Here is an 18,064-nt window from a genome sequence, read left to right on the forward strand (position 1 = left end):
ATTAATAGAATCCCAAAAATTCTTTGACGCTTCAAGTCAAACCACCATGCGCAGCGTAGCGTTATTTGTCATGTTAATTTTGTGTCCATAATATTATCGAGAATTTTACTGTGTTCAAGTTTTTCTCTATTATTTAATCCATACGAACGATCACGTGTAATCCTATTATCGTCTCGTTCTAATTATTATGTTTTTTTTTTTTTTTATTTTTCGTTTTCTGGTTTATACCAATTTTGTACAGCATTTTTTTTCCACCCTGAACAAGACTATGATATACATACGCATTTCACGCAGAAATTTGAGACATACTTTAACGCGTCTAACGCAGCCACCTAACGAAGGTGTGCCGTGCGTACACGAAAACTAACCGGACGAGTATTTCACTCTAATTAGTACATTAAATACGTAATTTGGTGTCAGGGTAGACCTTTCCGTAGATATGAAATCTAATATTCGTATTAACTATACGTAGTAGTTGTAAAACACAATACACGCGAAGAGAAAAAACCACACACACACACACACACACACACATTTCGAATTATATTATATATAGGTACATATTATTATACGTACACACAGACGCATATACAATCGCTACATAAATTATTATCATTTTATTTTATCCACCCTCCTCGTTCATACGTAATTACAACACATAAATATATCGATCAGATCATTTTGGATTCTATCGTTCGTACAAGGAACCACATCACAAGTTGCCCTCGAGTTTCAAATTAAATAAAAATAATCATTCCCCTCCGCGGTGACGATCGGACGAATTGTATAATCACGGTGAGATTGCGTAAATTGTATAAGAAACTGCTGAGAGGAAACAAACAAAAAAACAAAAAAAATTAATACACAAACAGAACGAAGATTGATGATAACGGTACTTAATTAGAAACTTATGAAACTTATTTTACATATGTGTAATATTACAAATCGTATGATATGAGAAACGAAGCGTTCCCTTGTGAGCATTAGAATCTGAAACACGCTGACTAGTGAATAGTAGTTTTATTCTGTGAGGCGAACCACAGGTTATAAATATTATTAAAGATGATTATTATTATTATTATTATTGTTCTTTAATTATGTCATCATTAATGCATACATGCTATGTATCATAAATTTATTGTATCGTGCTCTGAAGTTAGTATTCGTTATGAGACTAGAATAGGTGGAGTGATAATTACTGTTACGTAAGTACATTATACAATACATATAGTTCAAAATGAAAAAGTATAGATAAAAAAAAAAAAAAACGGAAGAATAGGAGGAAAACTTACAGAGCAGCTCTGAATAGACGTCCCAACTCAACGCGCAAACATAACCGTAACTATTATTATATACACACATACACATGCATATATATTATATATATATATATATATATATATATATATTAGACGTATTGCTAATTTAATGATAATGATAATAATAAGAAGAAGGATAAGAAAAACAAAGCGACTAATAATATCCGTACGATAAAAAATATAATCTACGGTTGACAAACAGTAGCCCACGTAATTATATTGTAACGACTAGCGTACTGTTCACTCGTACTCGATCTAATCAAGTTGTACATTTTAAAAATGGTGAAATTTGTCTCATCGATTAATAGCTCGAAACCGGTATAATTAACTACGAACATCAATTCACATAAAGTCATGTATAATCTTTTGAACGTAATCTAACGATGAGAATGAAACAACTGTCACAGAGCTGATATCGGAACATGGAAATTCCAAAAATCCAAAGAAAAATTAAAAACAAGATCAAGTGAACGAGAAAGAAAGAAGAGGGAAATTAATTAAACGAAAATAATTAAAGCTATTATATGCCTATACATATTGTATAATATAGATATGTTATTATTGTGTAAAAAGAAGAAAAACAAAACTACTCGATCTAATTATTATATACGAACATATAATAATCGTATATCCGTTCCGTTCCGAGCGTAATATTCTCAGTTTCGAAGACGCATTTGAAAAATGTTAAGTAAATGTTTAAATGAAACAAAAAAGGAAGAAATAAATAAATTCAAAAAAACAAAAACAAAACGCTAAAAATTACCGCGTTTAAACGTCAAAAAGAGTGTGATCGACTGCGCCTGATAAACACGTTATAACCGGCAGATGTATACGGCAAAACGATACGTTACAAGTTTAAGTATTGTACTAAAAAGAAAAGAAAAAGAAAGAAAATTGTGTATTTGTAGAAAGCTTTATCTCTCTCTCACTCTCTTTCTCTCTCTCTCTCTCTCTCTCTCTCTCTCTCTCTATATATATATATATATATATTGATATTATATATATATATATATATACATATATCAATAACGAACCTATTATTGCTAGTTACGTTTGATGTTATATTGTCGTTAATAATTAGTCTGCCACGTATTATTATTACTATTATTATTATTGTCATTATAATTATTATTATTATCATTATTATTATTGATATTATTATCATTAATTGTTGTAGCTGCTCTGCGACAATGGAGCAGGCAACTTATAAATCATCATTACTTATATCATGCGCACAGCTTATTATTATTATTATTATTATTATCATTATTATCATTATTATTATATCACTATTACTGTCATTATTATCGTAATCAAACTTAGCAGCGAGTTATAAAAATTTGTACAGATGAAACAATTGCGATGTTAAAAATTAAGCAAGACATTTTTTAGGCCTGCTTTCTGTATTATAGTACCTTATACATTTTACATGCCATGTTATACATGATAAATAGATACATACATTCATACATTATACATATACGCGCAGAAATACGTACACAAATCAATATGCGATGCGTTAAACGTACATATATTTATACACGGAGAAAATATCTTGACACGTATACTTAGATGTAAACCTTGTAATAAAATCTTTTATTATGCGATGAAACACGTGCCGCGGGGTTTGACGAAAATGCGCAACGATTGTTGGCAAGTTAGACGTTTCGTTTATACACGTGGCGATTTTTCATTTTCAAATATTATACATCTTACACAGTGCGCGGCGCCGTCCATCTTCTAGTTTTTTCTCATCCTAGATTTCCAGATTATTCTTAGTTGACGTATATAAGAGAAATTTTGTCTAATTCGAACGGTTATATTAATGGCTAGTAGACAAGCAGCGCGCGTAAATTCATATCATTGTTGCACGGTCGTGAAACGTTTGCAAAAAGATTCATCTGGCCGCGTAAAAAGAGATATAGGACACACACACAGATATAGGACGACACTTGACGCAAACACGCAATCACGCGTACGGTGAATAATTAAATTACCTATACGTATAATAAACTTACCAATATTATAATATAAATGTAGTATAAATATCGAAATTGACCGGTGTATGTATATACAAATATTTGGTTATAACTTGAGGTGTACGATATGCATATTTATGTATACATACCTTATATAATATAGTAGTACAACTTATGCCCAACTTGCCAAACTTGCGAATTTAGTTTTCCGAACTCGTCGATGTAACGAACAATATGTATCGAGCATCGTGAGATGCATAACTTCTCGTATCCGAATTAAGGGGCGGTGTATAATGTGCAGGTAGAGAAAAATTATTAATTACGGATTACCGGTGTAAAATTGATGAAATGAGGCGAGAGGGGGATTGTGTGTGTGCGTGAGTGAAAAGAAAAGAAAAAGAAATATCGTAACGAGAAATAGAAATGAGGCGGAGAAAACAGAGTGCGGCTCAAGCGACGGATGTGATTGCAACTATACACGCATGCGTACATACGTACATATATATATATATGTATAAACACACGAACACACAATATATATATGTATATATATATATATATGTATGCGTTGAGTATAAATTGAGGGGTTGCGACGTGTGACTGAGAGGATTAAATGATTATTGAACGAATGAACGCGTATGCGTGCAGCGTAGATGTCGAAGCGTACTATATTATACATATAATACATAAATTAGTGACTAAATAATAATTAAAGTATGGAAGTAAATACTTGAAAAAAATTGATTAAGTATATAAGTATAAATGAATAAACGAACTAAAATTTAATTTTCCTCCAGTAGGAATTACGTATAAATAACGTATAATAATAATAATATTATTATAATATTCTAGTAGCCGAATCCGTCTCACGGAACACTCAACGATCAAGTTGAAATTGTTTGTTATTTAATCTTCTTTACTAGATTATTGTTTATTTATGAACTGTTTATTCTACGCGTATATTACATAATTTTTTTTTTGGTAAAAATTGTTTGTTTGTTTGTTGTTTTTTTTTTTTATTTTTCTATTCTTCTTTTTCTGATTTGTTGACACGCGTGAAAGCGAGCTAGGCTGATAATTTTGTTATACGTAATTAATTACATGATATTCTGTTATACGAGTCATCGCCTGTTATTTTTATTATTAATTTTTTTTTTTTTTTATCTATCTCTATTACTTTTCATTTAATGGGATCTCAAACAAAACGTTACAAACGTATGTATTGAAAACGAAAAAAAGTGTAAAACGTTGACGAATATTCAGAATATCCGGCATAAACTTGTTTTCGTTCATAAGCAGCAATAAACCTAAATTCTAATGCTGACGAGCACTTTGGAAAGATGCAATTTTGTTAAATTTTCGTTACCTCGATTGATAGTAATATTATTCATCATTTTCTTTCATTCCTTGTTTGTAAAACAAATAAAACGTAAATTTGTGATAACACGGTATAATAAAAAAAAAAAAGAAGGAGACGGTAAAATATCAACAAGTTTTAAAGTGGTTTTTTCACAATTTTATTTATCGTCTTCTCGAAACGTTACACATTTCACGAGTACACGCATTACTTGTCGCAAGAATTTACCCCAGGTATATTTTCTTCGTAATAATATTGAACGTTTTCGCCACTTACATTCACGAACTACCGACTGACCGCCCGGTGGTAACATAATTACTTTTCTCGGCGCGCATAAAATAGCTATATTACTGACCGTAAGTGCAGGCTTTACTGCCGAGGCAGACCATGAAGTCAGTTTCGTCTACTTGGACATGGTGCGTACCTGCACCGACTACCGGTTCTTCACGTGGTGGATAAACTTTACGCGTTTACTTCACTGCATTTTTTTTTACTTTATTTATTCTTTATTATTTGTTTTTAAAATTATTTTCAACGTATTACCGAACTAATCGTCATAATAATAATGAACGAGTTTTGACGAATGGTAATTCAACCCCGGTGATGTATAAAAATGTTTAACCTGAACAAGTTTTTCGCTTTTTCATCCTACAAACCACGTCAAATTACGCAATTTTCAACGGTATCCATGTAAAGTTGAACGCGTCACGTATCTCGGGTCATTTAATGGGTCGTAAAAGAAAATTTATTCAGCTGCGATCAGGTTCGTAATTTACGTAATTTGTATATGCAGTTATCGAATTGATATTCGAAAATTAACGGACGGACGGGAAATCGATATTACATGTTACAATACAGTCGTTACTGAAACGGATTTTGCATTTTCACGTATGATACCTGAAAAAAGACAAGCTCTATAATATTTGACCGGCACGCGTGTTTTATTTACTCAACCCCGCGTGCAACATCGTCTCTCGGTAAATGTACTCGTGCGCGTTCTTGTTCGCTGGTTAAAGTAAGAGTAAAATTAAAATATGAAATATAAATAAACACAATGAGTAAATTATGATTATAAAAATTGCCGTGCTATGTGTTGTATCGCTGTATACTAAATGGATATTCCCGTGTACTACTTCCTATAACTCTCGGTGTAAATATTAACATTAATTAATTCATACAAATATACATATAATAACACGCCCTGCAGTAAGTGAGAATTTAGTCTCAAGAACGTGTAATATTTCGCTGCAGAAACTGTCCCTCGTCCCCATCCCCTAAGATTATCGCAAAACCTATACAAACACCTAATTAATGTAAGGCTAGTATTACCACATATGCGATAAGAATGCGTAGCTGTCCTAAAATAACATTAGTAATAATAATGATGACGATGATGATGATGATGATGAAGAAAGAGAAGAAAAAAAAATAAATAAATAAAAATCCTACACAATATGTTAAGTAATGAAAACTAAAAGTAACGAGGTAAATCTCACGTCTGTACCGACTATTAAACAAATCCAAACAAAACAAAGGAAAATTCATAAAAAAAAAAGAACAAAAACTTGAAAAAAAAAAAAAAAAAAAACAATGAACATAAGGATATAATAAGTAAAATAAAATGAAATGAAATAATAAATTAACTAGTAACATTATAACGCTGACGAAGGCAAGACTTACAAAATGATAACGTCGATGCGACAGCAATGATTTAACGATTATCATTTGATGAGGATATAATGCGACGATATATAATTAATGATATCGATGAATAATCCGTTGACAATGAATGTAAATGTATCCATTTTCGAAACTTGATGTAGAATTATACTCATAAGCTATATCTATAATATACAAACGAAATAAAAACCATAATATAGTAAATATCTTTGACCATCATATATCATTCACGTTTTATAACCGTATACCGGTTTAATAACGAAAAGCGGGCTGCGAACAACTTGGAACTTCCCGCAACCACCGTGCAATTAGTGCGTTAGATAAACGCGACTTATTAAATTTACCCATAATAATTTTCGCAACAGAGTATATGGAAAGTATTTGCAATAGCTGCAACTTGTTATTTTTTATTCTGTAATCTGCTCGGAGCTGTAATACCCAACTTGAACCGATTGACGGGTATATCGTAAAATATCTCTAATTTTAACCAGCGGTGTTTATGCCTTTACGTAGGTATATCCATCATGGTACGGGGATAGAAAATTTTCTATAGCAATAATTACAGGTATAACGTGGAAAAAAAAAAAAAACGGCTCTGAACTTGTTTTTAACAGTGTAGTTTTTAAAGTAATCGCGTCCTCAGCAACATATAATCAATTTTGTATCGAACGCCATTTTCCAATCAGAAATATTTTACTACGGTAAAAAAAAAAGTTTTTTCAATAATTCTGCGACACACGTCACGCGACACGAACGGAATTGAAACGGAGTTTACTGCTCGCAAGTTTTTTTTTTGTATTATGTTATAAAGATCCGTGAGAGGAAAAATTACGTTTGATTGGCACGTTGAAACGATTTGGTGGCACTCGATACGTAAAAGGTATATTTATAAATATAAATTAGAAGAAACTAAAAACGACTTCCGTGTATAGTTACGGGAATAAAAGCCCCGTTGACGAACTGAGTGAAGCGAAAAGCCATTTGCCATTCCAACTTTTCACTCCAATCAAAAATAATGGGGCACGCTTTTACATCCCAGCAGGGACTCGTTTGCCTCTTCGAGAGGTTCCGTGCCGAATACCCGCGTTCCCCTTTCAACGTTTATTATCTCATCATATATAAAAGAAAGGAAAAAAAAAATTGCATTCGCGTGTTCTCGTCGCATGATCGTCGTTATATTGGCGTGTACATTTGCAGAAAAATTTTACGGTAATATCTTTACCGTGACGAAATTGTTCGAGAAACAAATTGAGAGTAACGAGTCGATGCTTCCGGTCTATTTATCCCCGTTACATTCCGCGTTCAAATAATTGAGATCTAAATTATCCACCGTAGATTTCTTAGTTGTTTATATATAATTCTCTTCTCTCTCCTTTTTTTATTTTGCTCCATAGGTAGGAAGCTAGAGATTTACGCGTTTGCATGATTTACTCCAGTAGGTATAACCGAATCATCATCGTTAATACGAGCTGTTCGAAAATTCCCAAGAAACAAAGCCACCGTTCCGAGTTCGCAAAGGTAGGTGCATACCCAACTCTTCTATGCGCGAAAAAAAATTATGAAACGCGCGGATTTTTCGTCGATCGTAATTCAATTATACGGGAGAAAAATATTTTCCCTACGACGCAACGTACGTCGGGGAAAGGGAAAAGGGACGGGAAAGAGCGTCTTTGGAAGACGGTCATTGCCGATCGCGGAGTAGTCACATTCCCGTCGGAGTGATGTTCACCCTTTTTTTTCCGCTCCTCGTAGCGTCCACCCTCGCGATCTCGAATTCCCGCCACTTTTACGCTCCGAGGGGCGGAAAATTGAAATGGAAACATTGAGCGGCCGCGTATGGCTGCTGATATTTCCGAATAACCGTTCCGGGCAATGTATAGAGAACCTGACCCGAGGGTTCTTCCGCCCCTTCTTCGGCCTATTTGCAGCAATTGCCGACGGATCAGCGGCCAGTTTTTACCCCAATCGTGTGCTCAAAGGCGATGCTGCTTACGGCTAGATGCCACAGTCCGCTTGCAAGGATGGCTCTGGAGTAATGGAGCTTGCAGCGGGGAGAGATTACGTCGACACTTCGACGCGGCTTGGTTAGCGACGAGTTCACCGAACCGGTTCATCCTGCACGCTATGCATAAACTTGCAAGTTCGCATTGTAGTGCATGACTCGATTATATACCTACTTCTACAATTATTTCGAAGACCAATGGTTGACAGCGGGTGAGAACGCGGTGAATTATGTCTGATATTTGACGTATCGTGTCATTTTCCACGCAGGTTGACCGTGACAGGCTTCGAATTTCATCCGCGAAGATACGACGCCCGGTCAATGGCACTCGATTTGTGTTTATGGCACAACTCGGATGGTACTGACCTACCGCAACCGGCCGGTCGTATAAACGATGAGTGGAATTTGTTAATCTGGCGGCATGCAGTGTGCATTCGGCGAGTGTTCGCGTGGCGTGAATGACAAGCTAATTATAGTTTGGAAAAAAGAGGGAGAGAGAGAGAGAAAGAAAAAAAAAGTTACACTTTACAAGCACCAAGCGCAGCGTTGTAAACTATCATCAAATTGCGATATCGGATTTATTCATCGTGTGCATGAATTTTATTACAAGAGTTAGCTGCAGTGAATCGTGATTGCCGGGATATCTCATTGTAAGATCTACGTTCCCGCGTTCAAATGTCAATGTACATCAGAAGTGTGATCACTTGGATCAAGTAATGGTTGTAAGTATAATGTATCACGCGCATGACTGTCGCCGTCAGCTGCAGAGGCACACATTTACATACAATGCCCGCGGCGTTAAAGTCGCGATAAAACAACGCGGCAACGAGCTAGTGACACGAGATTTTGTCGTAGTTATTAAACCATCACCCCCCCTTTATAACAGCAAGCAGGGCAGCGCGATCGCAATGTCTTCTTCACGCCCGCCGAGACTCGGGGCAACGCTGCGAGTTATTCGTAAATCATGAAGCGACCCGTTGCAGGCCGTGAGTACGCGATGTCGGCCTAAAGATATATTGCAATAATTAACACGCCGATGGCATTGACGATAAAAAACCATGGCGAGCGTAAAGGGAAGGAAAAAAAGGAAATGAAAAACGGTACGAGAAAAAAAAGACGCGGATGTGGCGTGTCGAGAGGCAACTATACCGTCAGACAATCGCTAGGTGAGCTTGGCTCTCTATAATGTAGGGTAAGACGCACACCGAGGCAGTCGCCGCAGTGTTAGGCGTCATGTCCGTGTGGCATGGAGTAGAAATCTCCTCGCGATAAGTCCGTTGCTTCGAATACAGGCGTGTACGCGCTTCGCGGTTATGCCGATGCACCATACAGCAGCATAAACAGATCATAACTGCCTCATATTGCTGTCACGACGAACAGGGGTGATGGTGGATAAGGATACATTGTTGGCTTGGAAGCCAATCGGTACCTTCCCTTACTCTTTTTGAAAATTTTACGCGCACGCATGCACCTACAGCTGGTATCCAATTAAGATCCAAAGCGTTGTGCGAGGACACGTGTCTGTGTATGGGTATCGGTGTCCCTTATAACTCAATGTCAGTGAGCCAAGATGCGCACCGGCCAAAGTATACGACCATCCTTCGGATCCAAGGCTCAGCGAGTCGATCACTTCTTTTCGGTCGCTTGCACGGTATGGTTTCATTTTCTACTTCTCTCGGCTGGGACTTAAGTAGGTTCACCGCCAAGCCCCCAGTCTTCAGTACCTAAACCCGCTGTTCTCTCGTTTTCTTGTTCCTTATCCTTTATCTCTCTTTCTTTATAACAGTGACCGTATCACCGTTCGTCGTTAAAATTCCGATGATGTGCCTATAAAGTGATGAACAAATTTCATCCCGAACTCCACTCCGCCTTTGCGTGGCGTTCAATCTGTGTGCAGCAACCCAATGCCATGTATACATACTTCAGAACCGAGTCTGATTTATGATTTCTTAAAGAGTGGCTGTCTCATAGCTGATTCGAGGAAGCATTAAAATCTTTTCGAAAACAGCTGCGGACGATCAACTACGCGATTGAGTGAACCGTGATGGCCACGTTAGGTGTATGCAAATTATTAACTCTGTCTCTAGAGTTGGATGTGCCGACTTAACATAGATAATGCCTCAATCGTCTTGAGCCAGGAGCCTCGTACACAAGCTTACATACCTGCTCAATACCCGAGTAGGTATATTTATCGCAAATCGGATATGTCGCTCGTTGCCTCGTCGAGGAAAGCACGCGATTTACGGATAGGTATAAGTACGAGGCGGACGGGTTTATGTACACGTATACCTATAACACCGGCAATACTCTGCGGTGCAAAACCGGTATATATCGGTTATTTGTTACGTGACCGATCGAGCCAGCCCTTTGGTAGTACATCCGCGTCGGGAAAACTCGTTTGTCAGTTATACAGATGTGCGTGCCCGCCGTTAGGAGAAATTAGAAATATCTCTAACGTCCGTCGTACTCGGCGATATCGGCACTTTACACCGCTTGATCTTCCGTGGATCGGGCTACCGCAAGCGATTAGAGTAAAAGGCGGCGGTGCTCGGCCGGCGTTTTGTTAACCGGTCATATCTCGAGGGTGAAGTGCCATGCGCGCGAAGCGTCACCCCAACGGCGCAATTGACGTGGACCGAATAATGAAATCAATTAATTTATCTCTTCGGGGCGAGTCGACCAGTTTTGTGCGACCCCGTCGCCTCTTCGCCCCTAGCTGCGGCGGTAAAACGAGGGAGAATAATACATCGATTAAATAACCCGATTTCTAGACTGGTGATGCCGGCGTGGCATGAAGACACCGGAATAGCTGAGAGCTACAAGGGCAGGACGAGCTGGAACGGGTTGGGATGAGATGAAAGGAGAGGAGAGGAGAGGAGAGGAGAGGAGAGGAGACGGGCGGCCAGCTCGTGGAGGTAATATATGTATTTAATGTTACAAGAATGGCTACACGGACCGCTCCTAGGGCCAATGGCGGTCGGCCGACCCACCGTCAGCCTCTCAAACACTCTCACGGTGCCCTCCTGCCGGCTAAGGCCCCTCTTCCTTGGACTGCAGGAGTCGAGGGCCAGGCCGCGGCGCACCTTTCCCATGCGGAGAAAGAAGAACGGCCGCCTCGCCCACCCCTGAGCATCGCGAGCGCTCGCGGTGAGTTTATTTTTCTTTTTCTTTTCTTTCTTTTTTTCTCTCTCTCTCTTCTCTTGTTCTCCTCATCCTTTTTTCTCGAATGTATAGGCAACCTATACCTCCGCACACGCGGTGCGAAAGCCTTTTGTGCCCTCATACATCGGAAGATCAAGTTCTGGGCTGGTATATCGAAAATGGTCGGTCTCCGGGGTGCCGGTCGAGTCCACCTCTTCGACCGTGTATCTCAGTCTCATATTTTTTCTACAACACCGTTACCCACCGCTTGAATATTCTATTCACCCCATTGTGAACCGGGCATTAGAAAAATCTCATACGAAACCCACCCTTTCGGTCATCGTTCATTTCCGAAAAGACAAACTAACTTCCGTGCACCTATGTAACTACACACCACCCAGTCATTGGTATGCGTCAGTTCCGGTACTAGTACGTTGCGGTTACATAGATATCCAAGATGAAGATGGCTGACGATCATCGGAATCTGTTGGAATCTAAAACCATCTAATCGCCCAATATAAGCCAGATGTGTGATGTCGTCTGCTGGAAGTAGGTATCGACGCGTACGGACGGTTGATTTGAAGAATATGAAAATCACTGGAGTGAGCGACGAAGAAAAACATGGAACGCATGAATAATATTACAACGTTATGGTACCCAGTGACGGGCTTTACAGTTTCTGGACGAGCTTGATACGTGCCTTTACCGTGCACCGAACTCTTTAATTTTTCCCGAAAACTCGAGTTCTGGATGTTCGGATTTCAACTTCCGAGAGATAGCTATTTCCCATGTATACATACGTATCAGAGAGAACGCGGTGCCAAGACTTTTGGCATAGCAGTGCTGCTGATTCAGCTGCACTGCCGATGCGCCGGCATCGGATGGATCTGAGGCGCATCGGGCTCCCGGATCGTTGTACTTTTCTACTACTTTTCCGGCGCTCGACTCGACCCGACCCCAGTTTTTCCACTTTTCCACTCTTTACGAGGGGAATTGAGAGCCGGCGTGTACGTAGTGCGGCCGGGTCGTCCTGGCTTCGGCCATCGGTTGCCATGGCGACTCTATGCACGGGTATGGGTGCCACGCTGGGTACGTTAACCAGCAGACAACACCACGGGCGGGTGTATCTTTGCTCGATGCTACGCGGCGAACGCGTCGAAACCCTGGTAGGTGGGCACGGGTGTGTAAGGTATAGGAAGGTAGGAAGGCACTGTGTTCACCTCGCTAGTTTTATTATACGAACCGAGAGAGAGAGAGAGAGAGAGAGAGAGAGAGAGAGAGAGAGAGAGAGAGAGAGAGAAGACCGAGAAGACCGAGAAATTAAGCCTGGACCTGAAAATACCAACGCTCTCTGCAGCGCGTTTATGTAAATTAACGATTCCACTTACGAAATATACCCGCCCCGTCAGCTTTGCTGCAGTCGGGGTGCAGCATCGTGGGCATGTGCAGCCGCTGCGACGTGAAAAAATAAAGGATCTCGCATCGGGATCGGTTTGTCCCGATGAGGCCATCGTAATCTACGCGTTACCGCCTGCAGTGGACTGGGACAAGCTCTGTCCGAGATAGCGATCGTCCCGCAATTAGCCTTTTTTCGAGACGCTGGTCCTCGCTAAACGTCCCTTCCCAAATTCTCATCGACGGATCGTTCCTCCCTCGCGAAAGGCGCCCGTAACATCATCCGAAAATGCGTACCTCGCGGTTCTCGGGTCGGCTGCAGGTCTGGGGATCGCTCGCTGATCTCGACCTGAAAACCCGTCCAGGACGCCCCGCGACGCCTCCGCGGGCAGCCACCCCACACCCTGGCAATCCGAGGGCCGTGTAAGCGATGCGCGTAAAATATTAACGCGCGGGGAACGCGCCTCCACCATTCCACGCTCTTCTTCCCTTATTTATCGGTTTTTTGTTAGAGCCCTGCAGGGCTGGTTCGCGGGATTTTTTTTCTCTCCCTATATTTTGATTTGTTGATGCTGAACGCGGAAACTGCAGGGGCGAAATTGTCACCCCTTGTGCGTCTTCGCGATTCCATTTCACCTTGGTTCTAAAAAAATTCTTGTTCAAAATTCGTGGATAATATTCAAGTATTGCGAAAAATTATTATTCGTAATATTTTATTCACATCTGTTACAATCTCTGGGATATCGATCTGCTTCGCACAGAATCTGTTATAAATAGCCGAAATTATAAAGGTGAGTATCGATCTTCCTGCACACCGGAATTCTCCGCAGATTCAGGATAAAACGGTTTGCAAAAAAGGGTAAAAGAAAGGAATCGATCGCGGATCTATCGGCCCCGGACGGAATTTATAATCTTTCCGTGGTATCTATCGGACCCGCGTATAGGCGTGTAGCGACGGTATCATCGAAGCACAAAATTATCGCGGTGAGGTTGAGATTAGGCGGAACTGGCTGCCTGCTTCGGGTCGCTATCGGGCTCATCCGTGCGGCGGCGGCCCTGCTTCGTGATCCGGGGGCACGAGGGGCGGCAGTGAGCGACTGCGAAGGGGTGGAAGGACCCGCAATTTATTCAGGATGCTCGGACCCACCCCCGTGCTACATCACAGCCCCTACAGGCAGCATCCCTAGTAGCCCTGGACACCTAGAACGCCCCGCAGATGGGGTGAAAGCGAGCCCAGGCCGCGTCTCTAACCCGCACCGAGCTTTCTCCTATTTCTCTCTTCGCGCAGCTTCCTTCCCTTCTCCCGGCACGGCCGGCTCTCTCGGCTTTAATTTTTCCGTCCGATCTCCCCCCCCCACCCCGCGTTACCTCGCTTCGGTATCCGTATGGCATTCCGGAATAGAAATGCTCCCATAATCATTCATTCGGTCTTGTTGCGATCATATCTACAGCTCCTAGGCGCGCTCCCCTCGCTCGACTCCGTTCTAGCCGGTATATGTATACTTATTCCATATCTTTCAACTATGATGGAAATTCTTATGCAAATATCGAATCGCTTGTACGGGGGAGAGGGAAGAAAAAAGGGAAAGAAACGAACGAAAACACCAATATCCACTATGAAAAACGTGCGTGCACGTGCACACCTAGCTTCCTTTGTATGAGTGTAGATACGCGCGGTGTAGGTACTAGAATTGATAAGCAAACATGCCCATAATACACGAGCTATAACGCGCTCAAGTGCTTATGTTCCCCATACCATTCGAGACGAATTTATCAAACAAAATCACGGGAGAAAAATGAAGAGTGATGAAACCGAATTTTAAAAATACGCATATACATCAAAATACACTGTCTTGAGGTCTGCACATAATCTTTTCGCACACATAGTATCATGTGCCGGATTTCGGTACACCCATAAATTACATTTTTTTTTTTTTTTTACTAGAAATTTTATTACTCAAGTTATTATTCATCAACCAGGCGATGTCAAATAACGCCTCGTTTCGTTTGTTTCTATAATGTAATAATTAATCAGTCGGTTAATTCGCTCAAGTTGAATCAATTTGGCTGTGGAAAATTTTAATTTCTTCGCCAGCAGACGTGTGATAGAAATGTTGTAATTGGTTTCTGTCATTGGTGTCGCTGATTTTATTTCCCTCCTCTTTTTTCGACTGAGAAGAGTTTGAAAAATCATCACGACACGGCGGAACGTTATGCCGGCAGATGGAAAACAATGTCGAGAGGTTTTCCGTTCGATTTGGGAACGCTTAAGGGTGAATTTTGGTGGGTAGCGAATGGCTACAGACAATTTGCTTACCGTAGTCGGGAACGAGACCCGGGGTTACGATACAATGACGAGGAGTATACAAGAATGATTATGTAACGAGCTGGAGATAAGGTATACGCGTAGGCTCAGGGTGGTTTTCGGGCTTGCGGGGTCCCCGGGTTCTCCGGGCCGCCTTTAGCGAGCTTGACAAAGCTCTCGGCACGCAACGGAGCGGCCTGAGCTCGTGATTGTACGACGTTACGCGCCGAGTCGACCGTCGACGAGCGCCGTTGACACTCCTGACGAGGGGCGTCTGTCTTGTTGCTTTTTATTGCCGCAGATAACTGTCCCACAACACGCTGCCTGGTCCGCCTGCCTGCCTCGTTCTCCGACAGGCCACCCCTGTGGTCTTTTGATCTCGCGATGTCAAATACCCAGTCGTTGCACATATCCCGTATCAGGGAAACTCTTCGCGCTCGATTAGACGCGATTATATATCCTCTGATCCTCTGATTTTACGGCTACCCTGACCTTCGACGATGCAGTTCGATTGTCTGAGAGAAACGATGATTTCCAAATCGTGGCAAATCAATGTTTCTAACTTCTACCCTTATTGTTATTTCTACAGGTGCCACGGATTTGAACCTGGTTCCATTTCACATACGTACACGATATTTGTAGATCGTGAGGATATAATTGTTCGCGCTATACAGTCGAACTCACCTTATCTCGATTTACCGTGTGAAACCAACCGCATGTTTATTCTGTAAACGGCATGTACAGCAGCTAACAATTAGGCCCGAACCCTGGTTACACGGAATTCAAATTGTGTGTAAAGATATTTTCGTTGTTATTTAAACGATGGAATAATGTATCGATACGTGTTTTATCGGATCGCACGGCTGCAACAGCAAAGCACGAGCACTCGGTGTTCGAAATTAATTTTATCTTGTACAAAGTCCCTTTGTTGCCTTGTATAATTCGATTCATTTTCAAAAGTGTTATAGGTGCACGAGCCGTCCGATCGGGAGTAGCAACGACCAATGGAAAAACTGCAGCTAGGACCTCATTATCCGAGACCTTTATGCACTCTGATTCATTGTAAATACGGCTCTTTGTCGGGGCCCTGAAAGCAGCTCCATAGATATCTCTTAATGAAGACAAGCCACCTTAATTACAGGCAGAAGTCAGTGTAACGGCGCCGTTGTATCTCCGTGGTTATAAAAAATGGTAATGGCGCGCAGGGGTTGAACAAGGAAACTAATTTGACTATAATCCACTTATTCGACGCACAAAATCATCGTGTGCACGGTTTTTCTCTCATACCCTGGGCACTGAAATTATTCGACGCTACAGTTTTCGGTTCACCCCTGGCTTCGAAGGACCTCGGATCGAATCGGAGATAACGGCTGCCCGCACTCCATCTCCGAGACGAATCTTGACGAGAGGGTGACAAATGTGTCACCCAACTCGTAAAAATCGTCAGTAGAAACGTCAGTTTCGATAGGTATCAGGTTGCCATGCATTATACAGGGAATTGGTGCCCCGTACGACTGCGGCAAAAGGATTGCCCCAACAGCCCGCGACAGAAATTCCACGATGCAGACGGTGGAAATGAATTTGTTGGATAGGCATGTGGCCTGGCCGAGTATAAGTGCATGGCGCGCATTGTCCGCGGCAGGATGTTGTAGTCGAGACTCGACGGGCTTTTAGATGCCCCTCGGATAGCTCTGCAGCGGTTACTTATTACGCTCGGTTTACATCTTTATTTGCTTATCCTTTATCCCTAATTGTTTAATCACGTAATGTTTTCTTTTTAAAGACCTTCAAGACTGTTTTTCACGGCAACGCGCTTCTCAGTCCTGCTGAGATATGATGGACGGTAAGCGTATGGTTTCACTCAGGCAATTATTTCAAACATCCGGATTGATCCGCAACGGATAATGCCAACCGTAACACCTCGCTTTATTCGCAATATATTCGCCAATGTGCAGGTGCAGCGCTAGCTGTAAATAACGAAGTCTTTGCGAAACGTTCTCTCTCTTCTCTTTTCAAACTCCGCTGTTTTCGGTCGATGAAAGATCTCCCTCTACTTACACACCTTTCGTAGCGTTATAGGTACACGTATATTCGCGGATATCGTCGAACGTGAAAGTAGAAAGTCGGCCAAGCCGTTGGACACGCGGAGAATCACCTACCTACCGAGGTTTTACACCCTTAGCTACTTTGAAAGGGCTGCTACGTCGTCGCCTGCATTTTCACTTTTTTACGGCACTCGGACAATCTTCTTCACTTTCTGACCGACCGCCGACGCGACGCCTTCGCAGCACTTTTTCCCCAAGACGTTCAAAGCGTGGAGGGTGCGTATAATACAGGAACCTAATAGTCGTACAGCTGGGTTAAACTTGCAGTGAACACGTATAAAAAGTGAGCGTATAATACAAAATTCACGCATTTGTCGGGCTATTTTTTATGCTGTAAAATTTTTACTCCTGATGCGCAGTGATATAATTAGCCGTAATCACGTTGCCGCAAAAAATCAGTATGCCGGGTTAATGCTGCCGCTTTCTTTACGATCACTTAGCGTCTGGTTTATCATCTTGACACGACGTTTCGTGCCCGGTAATAGGTGAGACAGAACTCGTCTCTCACTATCGTCTATAAAGTCCTCCTTGTTTGCATTCATTTTCCCAGAACACTTAACGGGTAGGTATACCTTGCATGCGCGTGTTGTTTGAATAAAGGCTGTAGATATCTGCGAACTCCCGGCAGAGAAATCGATTTGCAATTTAGCAAACGAGGTGCATTTTCAGCCCACTTATCTGTCCCCAAAGTGCCGCATCGCCTATACAGTTTCGCGTTGCATCCTCTGATATTTGCGCGTTTTTTATACTCCTCTTTTACTTCCTCCTCACTCGGTGAAAC

The sequence above is a fragment of the Neodiprion pinetum genome, chromosome 1 (genome assembly GCF_021155775.2).
Source record: "Neodiprion pinetum isolate iyNeoPine1 chromosome 1, iyNeoPine1.2, whole genome shotgun sequence".
NCBI lineage: Eukaryota > Metazoa > Arthropoda > Insecta > Hymenoptera > Diprionidae > Neodiprion > Neodiprion pinetum.